Source organism: Staurois parvus, unplaced genomic scaffold (assembly GCF_062004578.1).
Source record: "Staurois parvus isolate SC_StPar_1 unplaced genomic scaffold, SC_StPar_1.0 ptg000151l, whole genome shotgun sequence".
Classification (NCBI taxonomy): domain Eukaryota; kingdom Metazoa; phylum Chordata; class Amphibia; order Anura; family Ranidae; genus Staurois; species Staurois parvus.
The window spans coordinates 19,725,443-19,740,803 of NW_028317947.1; positions in this window are offsets into that span (position 1 = coordinate 19,725,443).

The following is a 15,361-nucleotide window of genomic DNA, read 5'->3' on the forward strand; positions in this document are numbered from 1 at the left end:
TGCTCTTTCGAGCTTACAATCTTTTGCTAATTTATGTAAAACCTTTATCCCAAAAGAATAAAAAAACTGTTGCTGTAACAGCTTAAAAAGAGTTAACGGGAGTTTGCCTTAATTTGTTAGATATAGGTCTGCTAGTCTAACACTACCCTCTCCCAACATGGACAGTGCTGTTATCCTAAAGGTGTCTCCATTGCTCCTTCATCCAAGTGGAGACACCCTAAGACCGGAAGTGCGTTGCACAATAGATCACCGGTGGAAATCAAGGAAGACCACCCAATGCTCAGTATTTATCTCAGTACAGGTTTTCTTTAACAATGACATGCATGTCAGAAGTCAAACATATAAGATCAAAAATGGGGACTATCAAGAGAAACGTACAACTAAAAGGCTTATATGGTGAAACATCTATATGAGCACATTGTCCTGTCTTGGTATCATATGCTTCTTGCTGCCAGAGTGAGTGTGAAAGTGGGTTTGTAGAATATAGAGAAGATGTTGAAGCCAGGTAAGGAGGGGAAGTTTCAGAAGATTAGTAAAATAAGATAGGAAGAGAGAGACATGTCAGAACATGATATATAACTGATAACAGTCACTTCAACCATGCACTGAAATCTGGCCTGCATAGCTTAAAGTGGTTCTACAGTGAAAACCTTATTTATCCTAATGCATTCCCTGTTTTAAGGTAAAAAAAGTTTTATATCATGCCTGCTCTCCCCACCTCCCTAAATACCTACCTGAGTACTCAATCGATCCAGCTGCATCTCTTCTCTCCTCTCTCTGCTCACAGGACTCAGAGGCAGCAACAGGAGCCATTGACTCCTGCTGCTGTCAATTAAATGCTATGAGGAAGGAGTGGGTGGCGTGGCGAATCTGAGGTGTGTGTGTCTATGGATGCACATAGCCAGGCTTGGTACTGAGACTGCACATCTGCCCCTATAGCAAACAGCTTGCTGTGTGGGCAGGTACAGAAGAAGTGGAATGGACAGAACCAGCAGGAAAACCCCAGAAGAGGAGGTTCAGGGCTGCTCTGTGCAATACCATAGCACCAAGAAGTTAGGTATAAGATGTTTATTATTTTGGTGTTAAATATTGCCTTTAGATACACTTTAATTGTATGGCCAACGTTGTTATAGACAAGACTGCTTACCTACTGTACCTGGTAGAGCAGTTTTACTAGGATGATTGAAGTTAGGTTTCCATGACACCCCTGGGGCATCGCAGTGTCTTTCCTACAACTTCCAATATGGACTTTCATATAAAGGATTATTTCATAAATCTCCTAAAGATACCATAAGGATGGAAAACCTGGAATCATATAATACGTCTACGGTACACATTTTGTCTACTGAACAGCTAACTTTATTAAAACAGTAAATCATAGCTTTGGATTCACACTCTTGGTATGTCTAGTACATTGGTTTGAGCATATGTATAGTTTGTATCTATTAAGACCCCCAGTGGTCTCAGTATAATAGCATTGTCAAGTGTTGAACTATGTATGAATACATTTATTAAGGCAAATAACAAGGTAATAGAACGTTTTAAAACTGAACTCCAGGCAAACAGCTTGTTGCTTTTAGAAACACATTTAAAGTGTATGAAAACTCTTACTTGTTTGCTTCCCCTTGGTCTTTTAAATACACATTAAAATGTTTTGATATTTCTGTTAAAAAATTCCTGTAAATCCTAGGAGATATCTAGTGAGCTTGTAACTTACTGTACTCTCTGCCACTGTTGTACCTCTATGAACACACTTCCTGCCCTAAGGTGAAAACACTGCTACTCCTTAGATACAATACAGTGAGTGTTGTAACTCTAGGACAGGAAGTGTGTTCCTGGCAGGATCTCCAGGTGAAAAAAAAAGCATGAAAAACATTACAGCCACCACATCTAAGGTCTGGTAAGTCGCAATAGATTACAATAAACACATACTCACAAGAATTTGTGTTTTTATCTGCCTGGAATTCACCTTATTCATTTTGTTTCTTTTTTCTCCTTTTTTTTCTAATTGCTTATACAATAGTAGTATGCTAAGCTGTTGCCATGTAATTTGTCACACTACCACATAATTAATGGACTCTTGGTCAAGGCAGAGCCACGAGTCAATTCATAGATTGAGTGGACTGCAAAAGCATAATCAAAAGCTTAAATAAAATAACTACTTCCTGACTATCTTAATAAAAAAATAAGTTTCAGCCTTGATTGGAAGCTGTTGGAGTGAAACACTCTTGCTTCCTATACCTTTCAGACTCTGTTTATTAATTCAGCTCTGGTTAAACACAGCCCATAAAACTTGACCCATGTGCACTTGCAACTGCTTCTTGTGTGCGTCCACTCAAGAGCTACAAAGTCAGACCTGGGTTCCTCAATGCAGAGATTTCCAGACCATTGTGCACTGTATTAGTTATCCAGGCCCAGAGCTGTGGCACGCCCTCTGGTGTGACCCTGTCTCTGAAGGACTCACTTTGTGAGTAGGCTGTGTGGGCTGAACACCAGGAGCTACTTATTTTAATGAACCATTAGGCACCATTATCATACCTGTTGGTTCCCAATGAAAAGGGTTACAACTCTAAGTGGAGTGTCGCTAAGTTTAATATTGTGAGCATGCACACTTCACACTCTTATTCCCACCATTCAGCTAGAGGGAGTATCTTCCCACCACTGCTCCTAATCACAAGAGACACAAGTTCTACCTTGGTTAGTCCCTGCTGTGCCTAAAAATGACCTGGCCACCTCTCACTGTTTGAACTTCTGCTTCTAGCAGTCGGTTTATAGATACCTAAGGTTTTACCTTTCATTTTGAGCCAAGTTGTCCCTGCTAACAGTGCAACCTGCCACATCCTAAACACACAGAAAAAGGTCAAGGTCAGTTCTGTAGTGATCTCTCTGAATGGCTTGATATTGACAGCCTGGAACGCTGTCCCCTGCCTGAGTCCCTGTATTCCTCATAGTCTCCCGTAGCTCTTTCAGGGTGTGACCAGGGGCTCAATTTTAACCCAGGAAGATTTCCCTGCAGTTATGCAGGATTTCATAGACAAAATTTAAACTTTGATTTACTGCAGAGCTCATACGTGTACCTCAATGCCTTTACCTGAAGAATCATTATCTGATCTGCCTGCTGCTTATCGGCCTCTAAACCTTCAACTGCAGAGGCTCTATCTGATAAAATAAAGATCTTTGTCAGATCCTTGTCAGATGATGTCCCTGAGGAGTCACAGGCAACTGCCATAAACTCTTGCCCAATAGGCTTCTATTACTAGTGCTGATATTATTCTAGGATCCTTTAGAGTCCCTAAAAACTTTTCCAATTCACTTGCTACTCCCAGACATCCTATATGGAGACTGAGAAACTTCTGTTAAACTGCTAACACCTCTCAAACATTTCACAGTCCAGTACCAATTTGAGGCATCGTTTAGGGATCAAGTTCCACCTTTGCCTTTGAAAGCACACTCTACCAAATCTGCGAGAGTTTCCTAGGCTTTTTGGAATCAGGCAACTGTTTCTTATACTTGCAAGCCTACCTCCTGGGGTTCTATTCACGTTTTACCAGGTGGAAGTTCAGGCCTCATCTTATGTCAGCTACTGAAGAATGTGATTTATCATTACGATATTCTGTAATCATACATTGGTGAGGAAAGTTCAAAATAGAAAGTCCTTCCAGTTCTAAAGCAAAAACTCAAAATGGATTTAATAATTAAAATAGCAATCTTGTAAAATTACAAGAAAAATATTAAAATACAGAATGTAAAATAATATTGAAAATGTATTTGTTATTATACAGTATTTATAAAGCGCCAACAGTTCGCTCAGCGCTGTACATTACAATGGGAGACAATACATGAGACAGTACAATAACAATACAATGCGATACACGAGGGGTTTGATGGCCCTGCTCCTTAGAGCTTACAATCTAGAAGGGAGGGGATAGTTGTACAGGAGGAAAAGCTGTGGGGGATGGAGTGGTAGGAAGAGTGGAGGAGATCGGCAAATAGCAGGGGGCAGGGTAGGCTTCCCTGAAGAGGTGTGTTTTCAGGGTGCGCGTAAAGGAGAGGAGAGTAGGTGATAGTCTGATGGATTGGGGTAGGGAGTTTCAAAGGATGGCCGATGCCCTCGAGAAGTCCTGGAGGCGGGTATGGGAGGAGGACACCAGGGAACTAGAGAGAAGGAGGTCTTGTGAGGAGGAGAGAGTGCGTTTAGGGTGGTATTTGGATATTAGGTCGGTGATGTAGTTATGTTCTTAAGATAAAATTTTTGTTTAATAATCATATGTAAGTGTGTGTGTAGCTGTAGCAAGATCTGTGCCCAGCTTGTCGTCTCATGAAAATGTTTGCAACAGTCTTTGTTCTTTTAGTATAAGCAGCTGCAAGGCTCGTCATCCCCCCTCCTAAAATGGACTGGTTTAAGTTACTTCTGCTGAGCTCTGTTGTTCCTCTACAAGTTCTCCCGCTCCCAACAGCTAGGAAGGTAATTTATTCCTAGACTCATATTACCTTAGAATGTCTCAGCAGAGTTGGAGGAGGAAAATTCCACGTTTATGTAACTCACACAAGACCCTAAAACTTAAAGTGTTACTAAACCTACTAAAGTAAAATCAGTCTATATATGCAGTAAATCATGCTTGCTATACTCACTGCAGAACCTGAGGGGTTAATCCTCCACATTGTGTAAAAAGGCTGTTTGATCCTGACTTCTCTGATTCTCCCCTTCTTTTACTGTCCCCAATCCTTCTGCCAAAGTATAGAACAGCAGTGGCAAGTCTGCACATGCTCTGTTTGGTGTGTATTGATAGCTTGTTTTTTTTTGGGGGGGGGGGCATGTGAACGGCGCAGGGCCAATTAGCACTTTCTGGATAAAGGGTCAGGGGTCATGTCGCCTCATAGGACAGTCAAAGGAGAATGAAAACTCCTACAAGATTTACCAGTGCTAGTCCGGACACTGATAGAAGTCACAAGACTGCTATATACTGCTGATGAGAAAAGGTATTTAGCAGTTTATATTTACTAAAATAATTGCATTTCCATGTTTTGTGTCCTGTGAAAGACCGGATATAGTGAATGCAGGGTCCGGGGAGACTGGATATAGTGAATGCAGGGTCCGGGGAGACTGGATATAGTGAATGCAGGGTCTGGGGAGACCAGATATAGTGAATGCAGGGGCCTGGGTTTACTAACACTTTATTTCTAATCTAAATCAAATGATACGTATACCAATATATGTATATCTAATACAAAATTACTTTGCATATTATCTTAATCAAGAAATAGTACAGTATAAAACTTAGATTTTTAACATATATACCTAATAAACTCTTAGACTTTCAATAACCATACCATACTCCACAGGGAATGTTAGCCTTGCACAAACTGGGAAGAGAGGTGCTAGTCAACGAATGACTAACTGACACCACATGTTGCTCAGTACAGACACATAGAAAAACCAAACCTATATATTTATGTTTTCACAGTCTATAAAATCTATTTATTTTACTTTTCCCAAACCAAAACAAATAAAAATATAACAACTCAATTATTCTTTTAGATCAACCCATTCATACATATGTAAATAAGAATATATTAGATGAAGGAATGCTTCTAACAGCTACCAACATAGGATCAGTCAGCATGTTAAGGTGCAGGCAGTCCTTTGTTTTTTTGTTGTTGATAGTGGTTCTGTTAGCATTGTGTTTGCTGTGTTGCCCACTTCTCAATTGGACTGCTTATGGATGTCCAAATGGCTCTGAATCCTTATTCCCCATGAACCAGAATTTGTCACAGTTCGCTGAGGGACATAGGTCACACTCTACTCTGTTTATGAACTTGCTATCAATGCTGCTTTTTTACAAAACTGAGGCATGTGGAGTGGGAAGTGTTACACCAGACTGGTAATTTTTTTTTGTTAAGATGAGCGATCTGTGGAGGTTGTAGCACACACTGGACGCAATTATATTTTGCCTTCTGGTGAGTGCATAGTGGTGGTTGATTTATGCAAGGAGATTTCACCGTTTGACTATCTGCACAGATGAATTGTTGTATATGAAGAGTTCATGTTTTATTTCTGGACATTATTTTCGGACTGAGCGCTTTTTTTTTTCTTTTACAAAGAATTTTATTATAGAATAGATAGGAGCAGTGAATCAGGCAAAAACAGATACATTGACCAACAGGAATAAAACATACAAGGTATTCAATGAATATTTCAAAATATGTACTGATGGAGAGACATAGAAATAAACAGCATACTTAAGTGTCGAGTACAGAAAGAGGGGAAAAAAAAAGGGGGAGAAAACAATAAGTTGCAAAAATGGGAAATGTTTATAGACCAATGAGAGTATAAACTCTAAGGAAAAATTGTCACTATATCAACATATAGAAAGCGGAGATGCTATGGGATGGAACCTCTCTGAATAAAAATGGGCATTCCACACGCAGGGCTTCCGATGGAGTCCAGCATAAGGATATAGTACTGCTGGGGCGGCACTCAAAGCAATAATCACAATCAGTACACATAGCATGAAAACAGACTAGACTAAAGGAAAGAGAAGAATGAAGAGGAAGGAGACGAAAACGAAAACAAAAAGGGCTCCAGGGGGATCGCAGCAGAGAGCACTTTTTTTTTTAATCACTAATTGTTTTATTCACTTTATAGTGGTATTTAGATTTCAGTTAAGTTTTTCACTGATGAATGTATGTGAATTTATTTCCATTGATATTTATATCTCATATGCATTTTATTTATGCGCTGCACCCATTCACTTTATTCATTTATATTTTTTTGGCTTGTCACCAATTCTGTGCTAGCTGCTTCCCTCTCTAAGCGTTCACTTTTTTTGTTGTTGATCCTAATACAGTTTTTTTTTGTTTGCCAATGTCCAATTACCTATTTATCTGAATCCCGTGTCTCTAAATCAACTGCAAAAAAGGATTTTATAGTGGGTATAAAAATCCAATTTTTTCCTTATGATACACTTACAGTGAGTTTATATGGGAAATCAGCAATATAGCCCACTATAATTAACATCAGAAATGGGGAATAACCAATGCTATTGTGTGTGTTTCCTGGCTTCTTTCATACCAAATGCAATGAAAATATCACTAAACAAATTAATTGTGCGTATAGCAATGACTAATTAGATGATCACTTTACAGTGCAATTACATAGAACCATCAGAACAATGCTTCTCAAATCATTTTAAAACTAATTTAATGACTGAAAAATTCTGAAAAAAATAATATCCTAATATGCTATTGAGATGTTACTTTTTCTAATGAAGACCTAGAAATGCCTCAAAATGTTCTACATGTCTGTACATTGTGATTTTAAAGGTGGCCATGCATGGAGCAATAAAACCACCAATTATCACTTGCATTGGTCCGGTCATGTGGGAATGCTTTGTACATATTAACACAATGTCAGGGCCACACATTGAGACTAATGGAACTGCTATGAACATAAAACTGCAAAATGTACGAGCATATAGCAGTAAGAGCACAATATACTGTAGTACATATAGCTAACCCATAATTTGGGCCATAATAAGGGAAATATATTAAAACTGGAGCACTCAGAATCTGGTGCATCCATGTATGGTAGCCAATCAACTTCTAACTTCAGCTTCTTCGATTAAGCTTTGACAATAACACCTGGAAAATGATTGATTTCTGTGCAAAGCTGCACCAGATTTTGCACTCTCCAGTTTTGATAAATCTCCCTTGTATGTAATAAAAATGGCTGAACTTGCACATATAATGTGAATAACATACAGTACAGATCATATACATTATCTCAAAAAGAGGTCTAGATCACCGAAAGAAATCACCCCGGGGCCTAGAATAAGGAGAGAAAGACCAATGTTTCAGGGAATAAAGAAAATACCTTTTCTTCAGAAGAATTCTTCTATCTCTATGCTGCTGGTCAAATGCCTTATTATAACTTCTATATGCCACAAACAAGCTCCCCCCCTTCCAGCTTTTTTTGCTGTAAGACCTCCCTTTGAGTCACTGCTAGGAGAAGGAGCAGGATTGGCTGCGCTGCCGATTCACTGCAGGGACAGGGGTATGGTAAGCTAAGCTGCTGAGAGAACTTCAGTGCTTTTGCTGTAGAATTAAAGGATGGATTTCTCCACAGTGCCTGCAGCTACAGAGGGCTTACTTTAATGTTAATTTACTGATTCCTAAGAATATGTAAATACATGAATGTCCATGGGCTGTTCACAGCCACAATGTCAAGCAAGCACAAAGAATATTTAGCAGTTTGTCATGTAATACAGTGAGTACATTGAACTTTTTCCTAAAGTAGAAGAAAAGACAAAAAAAAACCCCTTTTTTTGCTTTTAGTTATATTTAAAAATGAGGACATTGCCTACATTGCATAGAAAGATTCATAGTTGGCATAACCCAGCATATGGCTATAGCAGTAAAGAAAAGACAAATACAATTGCACTGTAGTTTCTGTCAAACCAAGAGGTTGTTTAGGATTAGGATGGAATGTAATCCTAAAATTGGGATTAAAATGAATATTAAAATTAAGATCAGGATTGTTGTGCAGTCTGTTCAAGTAAATGATGTGACATGCTGTTACAGAAATATCACTGGTGGCTAACTATCAAACTGAAAGCACAGCTAAACTCATACATTTAACTGTTTCCCAAAACAGTTACATTTAAAGCATGCCATGAATGATAACTGTCACAGCACGCATGTGTACATTCTGCAGACATTTGCAAACAGACAGGCGCATTTATTTTATTGCATGTGTCTTCTGCAATAAAGCGCTTGTCTGTTTGTATTTTTTTTTTTTAATTTTACTTCTGCTTTAATTGCTTTTGACCATTTGTACGACAACTCTTAAGATTTCAAAGGACTGAAGTTTCCCTTTAATCTAAAATGTACATGCACTTTTTCTCAGCCTGCTAATTTAACTTAAAGTGCTTCTAAAGCCTGAAGGTTTTTTACCTTCGTGCATTCTATACATGAAGATAAAAAAAATGTTCAGTGTGCAGCTCCCCCCCTTGCTCCCTCTTCAATCCTGATCTAGAAATCTGCAAGAAAGCAGAATTTTTCTCATGTCTCTACCTCCTCATTAGCTGAGACACAGCAGCAGGAGCCACTGGCTCCCACTGTTGTAGGTCACAGCCAGTGAGGAGGGAGCAGGGCAGGGCTGAAACGAGCCAAGCTCTGCGTGTCTCATAAACACACAGAGGTGGCTCGGGAGCGAGCACACGAGTACCCTCAGAGCAAGCAGCATGCTATGGCGGCACTCAGCAGGAGGAAGGGGCTGGGAGCACTGGCAGGGGACCTGAAAATGAAGCGACAGCAACACTTTTCCCAGAAGCAACACTTTTCCCACTGTGCACCAGTGCACCTAGAAGCGAGGACCAGATTAGCCTTCATTTAACTGGCAGGCAGAGTAGCAATCTTGAACCTATTAAAAAGAGAAATATGCTACTGACAGTCAGAAAAATGATGACCGCTGACAAGGCTTCCATCCTCACCCAGTCTGCCTTCTGGTTTCTCAGGCTCCGGTCCTTTGAATGGCCTTTGCACGCAAGCACATAGGGAGGGCACTTTATTTTCTTATATTTTTTTTTTACACTGTCACTTTACAAAAGAAATTTTGATCACTTTCATTGTTGTCAAAAAGAATGTATTGTGACAGCAACTGGCCTGTTGTACCTCCCGGTACGACATCCCGGTAAAGAGGTGGAAGGCAGCTGAGGGGGGGCATGTACTCCTGCTGCTTGTAATAGTAATTGAGCAGCTAATTAGCTGCTTTGATTGTGATTACAAGAAAGCCGACTGTCGGTTGCATATAATGGTACCGGGTTTAAGCCTGAAGCTGCAGGCATCATCTCGGTACAACCACTTGAAGACTGGTGCCATACCAGGTACATGACTGGTCAGCAAGTGGGTAATAATAACGTTTTCCATGATTCAAAATGCCTTTACCTTTTCTTTGTCTAGAGAAATACTTGTGTGTTAAATTTTGAAGATAGATTAAATCTTTTCCAAAAGGAGTCAAAAAGGTTATTATTGGATATTTCCAGCACAGTAAGTCATCCTTTCTTGTAGAAATGGATATAATCAAAGAAACTCTTTTCTTTCTAAAACATCCCATTCTGCCTTCAAGTGAATGCCATTTCGGAGGTGTGAGTTTGAATAATGATATATCTTTTTACTGAAAGATTTAATGCATGGCCACTTTCACTAATTTTGAGAATAATTTGTTATTTCTCATACAGCAGCATGTACAATCTAGTACACTTCTTTAAGTATGCCTAAGTTATGTCAAGAACATTGGGTCACTTAAAGCTGAACTTCAGACAATAGCTAAATACACAAATTAAATATATATACACTGCTCAGAAAAAATGAGTACACCCCTTTTGAAAAGTAAGATTTTAATCAATATCTCAATGAACACAAGAACAATTTCCAAAATCTTGACAAAACTGAGTTTTATAGAACATTTGTTTATCTAATTACATGAAAATAAAGTCAATCATATAACATCGATTACAAATCTTCAGTTTTACTCAAATTAGTTGATGCAAAAATGAATACACCCCACAGCAAAAATTACTACATCTGGTATTTAGTATGTTCTCCATGATTTGTAAGGACAACACCAAGTCTTCAAGGCATGGAATGAACAAGTTGGTGACATATTGCAACATCTGTTTCTATTCTGCAAGAACAACCTCTTTTAGAGCCTGGATGCTGGATGGAGACTGATGCTCAACCTGTTTCTTCAGAATTCCCCATAGGTGTTGGATTGGGTTCAGATCAGAAGAAATACTTGACCACTGAATCACTTTCACCCTGTTCTCCAGAAATGCATCAGTGGCCTTAGATGTGTGTTTTGGATCATGTTGGAAAAGTGCATGACGACCAAGGGCACGGAGTGATGGTAGCATTTTCTCTTTCAATATAGAGCAGTACATCTGTGAATTCATGATACCATCAAAGAAATGCAGCTCCCCAACACCAGCAGCACTCATGCAGCCCCACAGAAGAGCACTGTCACCGCCATGTATCACTGTAGGCACCATGCATTTTTCTTTGTATTCCTCACCTTTGTGATGCCATACAGTTTTTAAGCCATCAGTTCCAAAAACATGTATCTTGGTCTCATCGCTCTAGAGTACAGAGTCCCAATAGTCGTCTTCTTTTTGAGCATGGGCCCTGGAAAATTCTAGGCGGGTTTTTTTGTGTATGGGCTTTAGGAGAGGCTTCCCTCATAGAGGATACCCATGCATGCCATTCCTCTGCAGTGTACACCGTATTGTGTCACTGGAAACAATTACCCCAGTTTGGCTTTCTAATTTTTTAGCTAACTGCAGTGAACTTGCATGGTGATTTTCTTCAGCCCTTCTCATCAGAAGATGCTCCTGTCTAGGTGTTAGCTTTCGTGGACAGCCTGGATGTCTCTGTGAGATGGTTGCAGTTCCATCTTTGTTACATTTTTGTATCACTTTTGCAACAGTATTCTGACTGATAAGTAAAGCTTTCCTGATCTTCTTGTAGCCTTCACCCTTATTGTGTAAATAAATTATTTTCTTTCTCAGGCCTTGTGACATTTCTCTTCAATGTGGTGCCAGTGCTGACAGCATGAAATGGGTTTTCTTTGTTAAGTAACGCCCTTTTATAATCAACTGACTGCTGGACACCTGTTTAATGAATAATTAGACTCACCTGTAGTTGAATTCTTGTTAATTAGGATTTTGTTGTCTAAAATTTAGCTTTGCTCCTAAGGCTTTCATTGGGGTATATTAATTTTTGCAACATGGTCTTGAATGAATTTGTTAGGAAAAATACATTTTTGCTTGTGCAAACAAATCTTGTTTGCAATCAATGGCCCGCATTTGTGGGAGTATTTTGTAGTATAGTGTCCCATAAAAAATGTTGATTCTGAAAGGAAAGTAAATGTTTTCTGACAAATCTGTTGGTGTATACGCATTCATACTGACAGTCACCACTCATGTTCACTGTGGCAGTGAAAACTCAGTGATCATGTTCTTACCCAGGTGCAGCACTGGATCGATGCTGCATCCACCTAGGTAAGAATGATCTGAGAAAAAAAAAAACAAAGCCATGCTTCTCTTTTAAACCTGAAAACTTCCTAACTGGTATGGGTTTTTGCACTTTGATTATTTTATAGCCATCTACATTATACTTGTTTTATATACTTCTTCTTATATCTACTCAGTCTTGAAATGATTTTTATACATATTTTTTTAAATGCATACTTTTGGAAGAGTGAGACAACAGTCATATGGTCATACAGGAACTCCTTTATGGCGCGACATGGGGTTAAGCCTACATATACTGTATATATATTTAGCAAAACCTAAATATAGCCTATGAGACAGTGTGTGGTTATATAACCCCTTTGTAGCATTACATAGATATAGACTACAGTGAACTACAGAATGTTATCAGGTCGTACAGGAATTCCTGTAACACTTAGGAGTGCTTCAAAACTAAGCTGTTTGGACTTTTTTGTTTCACAATCACAATGCAACAAAGAAAAATCCAGTAGAACATGCTTCTAAATCCATAATTACTCAACACAAAGCAGCAAGTGATTATCCAATAAAATAGCAATTTGAAAAAAGTTAACCACTTAAGCTCCGGATGGTTTTAGCCCTTTCATGACCAGACCATTTTTTGCTATTCAACACTGTGCTACTTTAACTGGCATTTGACCCTAACCACCTGCCTGGAGTTTGCATGTTCTCCCTGTGTCTGTGTGGGTTTCCTCCGGATCCTCCCACACCCCAAAGACATGCTGGTAGGTTATTTGGATCCTGTCTAAATTGGCTCTAGTATTTGTATGAATGTGAGTTAGGGACCTTAGATTGCACACCCCTTGAGGGTTAAGGACTGATGTGAATGTACAATATGTAAAGCGATGTGTAAATTGACAGCGCTATATAAGTACCTGAAATAAATTTGCTGGGTCATGCAGCACTGTACCCAAATTACATTTATATATTTTTTTCACACAAATACAGCTTTGTTTTGGTGGTATTTGATCACCACTGGGGTTTTTACCTTTTATTATATTACCAAAAAAAGACTAAACATTTGGAAAAAAATATATATATTTTTAAATTTCTTCTACAAAACATATCTCCTGCTGAGTGCTTGCTATGGAGGCATCCTAGCAGGCTCGCTCCCGAGCCGCTGCTCTGCATGTTCAGTCAGACACAGAGCCACGGTTCAGCCCCACCCCCTCTCTCCTCTTATTGGCTCCTGCTGCTGTCTTAGCTAATGAGGAGGGAGAGTCCCCAGAGAGCTGAGGCTCTTGTGCACATCGCTGTATTGCGTTTGGGCTGAGGTATGTATTGGGGGGGCTGCCGCACATAGAAGGTTTTTTACCTTCATGCATAGAATGCGTGAACATAGCAAATCTTGAGCCTTTTATGACCACTTTAAGGAATACAGTGGTACCATTGCCTCAACAGCTGATTGGACAATAAAAGAGCAGAAACAATTTATCAACTCTGCTCTATCCTGCTGTCTGTGTGTTGCCCATCAGGACCTGGTTATACAGGTGCACTTTATTGGCTCCTGTTGCTGTCTCTCCTGCTCCCAGGCTAGATGCTGCTGTGCTGGAGATATAGATACTGTACTACTGGACTTTCTACGTAAAATACACAAAAGCACAACCATCTGCAGAGAATTCACACGTGACCCAACTTACATATTTAGACCTACGAATGAATGATCACATCTATGAGCGTTCGCAACTTGAAGGTTTGTATGTAGGGGAACTGACTGTACTTGTATGTAAAAATACAATTATTTCTACTGAAATAAACAACTGCATGAAATGTTTTTTATATCTTCCTAGAATTCAGCCTTCACAAGCACAAATGATTTTAGGATCTGAAGGGATAAAAAAAAAAAAAAAGACCTGAAGGGAGGGACCTAACTTTCAAATGGCTTGGCTGGCACACTTTACAACATAGTGTCCAGGGTTGTCTGAGCTCTCGAAGACTGACCACATCAGATTGTTTGGAGTCACCATTCGGGTAACAATTTTCCAGGCAGCTCCTTTGACTTTTCAATGGAAAATTGTTCAGATGTGTGGCACTGACAGGACCACTCACTGCTTGAATATTTGACGATTCAGCAAGAATCAACCTAAAATGAAGCTTTTTGTATGGCTAGCCTTATTTTTCAAGCATATGATTAGTCAAACTTTTTTTTATCATTGGGTAGAGAATGAATATGTTTTCCCTCTGACTTTTAGTAGTGGGGGCCAAATGGATTTTATAGAATAGTATGGCTGAACACAAATGTTGTATGTATTATTTTTTTTATCCTAAACAGTTCTGTAACATATGCAGCTGTGCAGGGAATGTTGATCCAACAGATAATTCCCTTTCCTCAAAGGTTTTTCATTTATGAATTTAATTTTACAGCTTGTATTATAATAAAAAACATTAATGCACAAGCATATACTACGTCTGTCAGTAATAATCCTGAGTGAAGTGCTATGAAATTCACTGGAGACAGAACCTGAGTGAGATGCCAGGTTATCACGTTACTTCAGTCCCTGCAGATTTGCGTGTATAGGTTGGAACCTAGTTAGTAAATACTAGTGGAAAAAACTCACTCCACAGGGACACTCCGCTCAAAAATCCGCTCCCTGGTGCCCTTACAAGCAAGGAACATAAGTTCCTGGAGAAATCAGCTTCATTAACCGCAGCACAAGGAGCAGACGATAACGTGTTTGAACGGAAACCATCAAACATTAACAGCGCTTCTCTGCTTAGGATTATCACAGTTAACTCCGTTTCCAATGGGTGACAGCAAGGGGTGAGGCCCTGACTGCCCTAGTGTACATTATTTCAAAACCAGGGTAGCACTAGATCTAGATATCAAAACTATGACTAAATCGAAATTCGGACAAAATTTTCATTATTCAGAGATATCCAAATTTCCGAATTACAATACTATTGAATTTAAACAAATCCAAAATTCCAAAATTCAACTTTAATTTGAATCAAATTAAAAAATTTGAACACAAAATTAGAACTATAAACATAATGCGGATTTCCTTCAAAAACTATGTGTACTCATGTTAGAATATATCTGTCTTACAAAATTTGAATTCCGAAAAGAATAATATACAACAGAATAGAACAAAATAGAAAATAAAATAAAATAGGAAAGATAAAATAAAAGAGAAAAGAAAAAGATTAGAATAGAATGAAATAAAAAGAATAAAATAGAAATAGAATAGAAAATAAAGGAATATAATAGAAAATAAAAGAATAGAAATAGAATAGAACAGAAATTAAAATAAAAATATAATAAAATAGAATATAATAAAATAGAAAAAACTGAATGG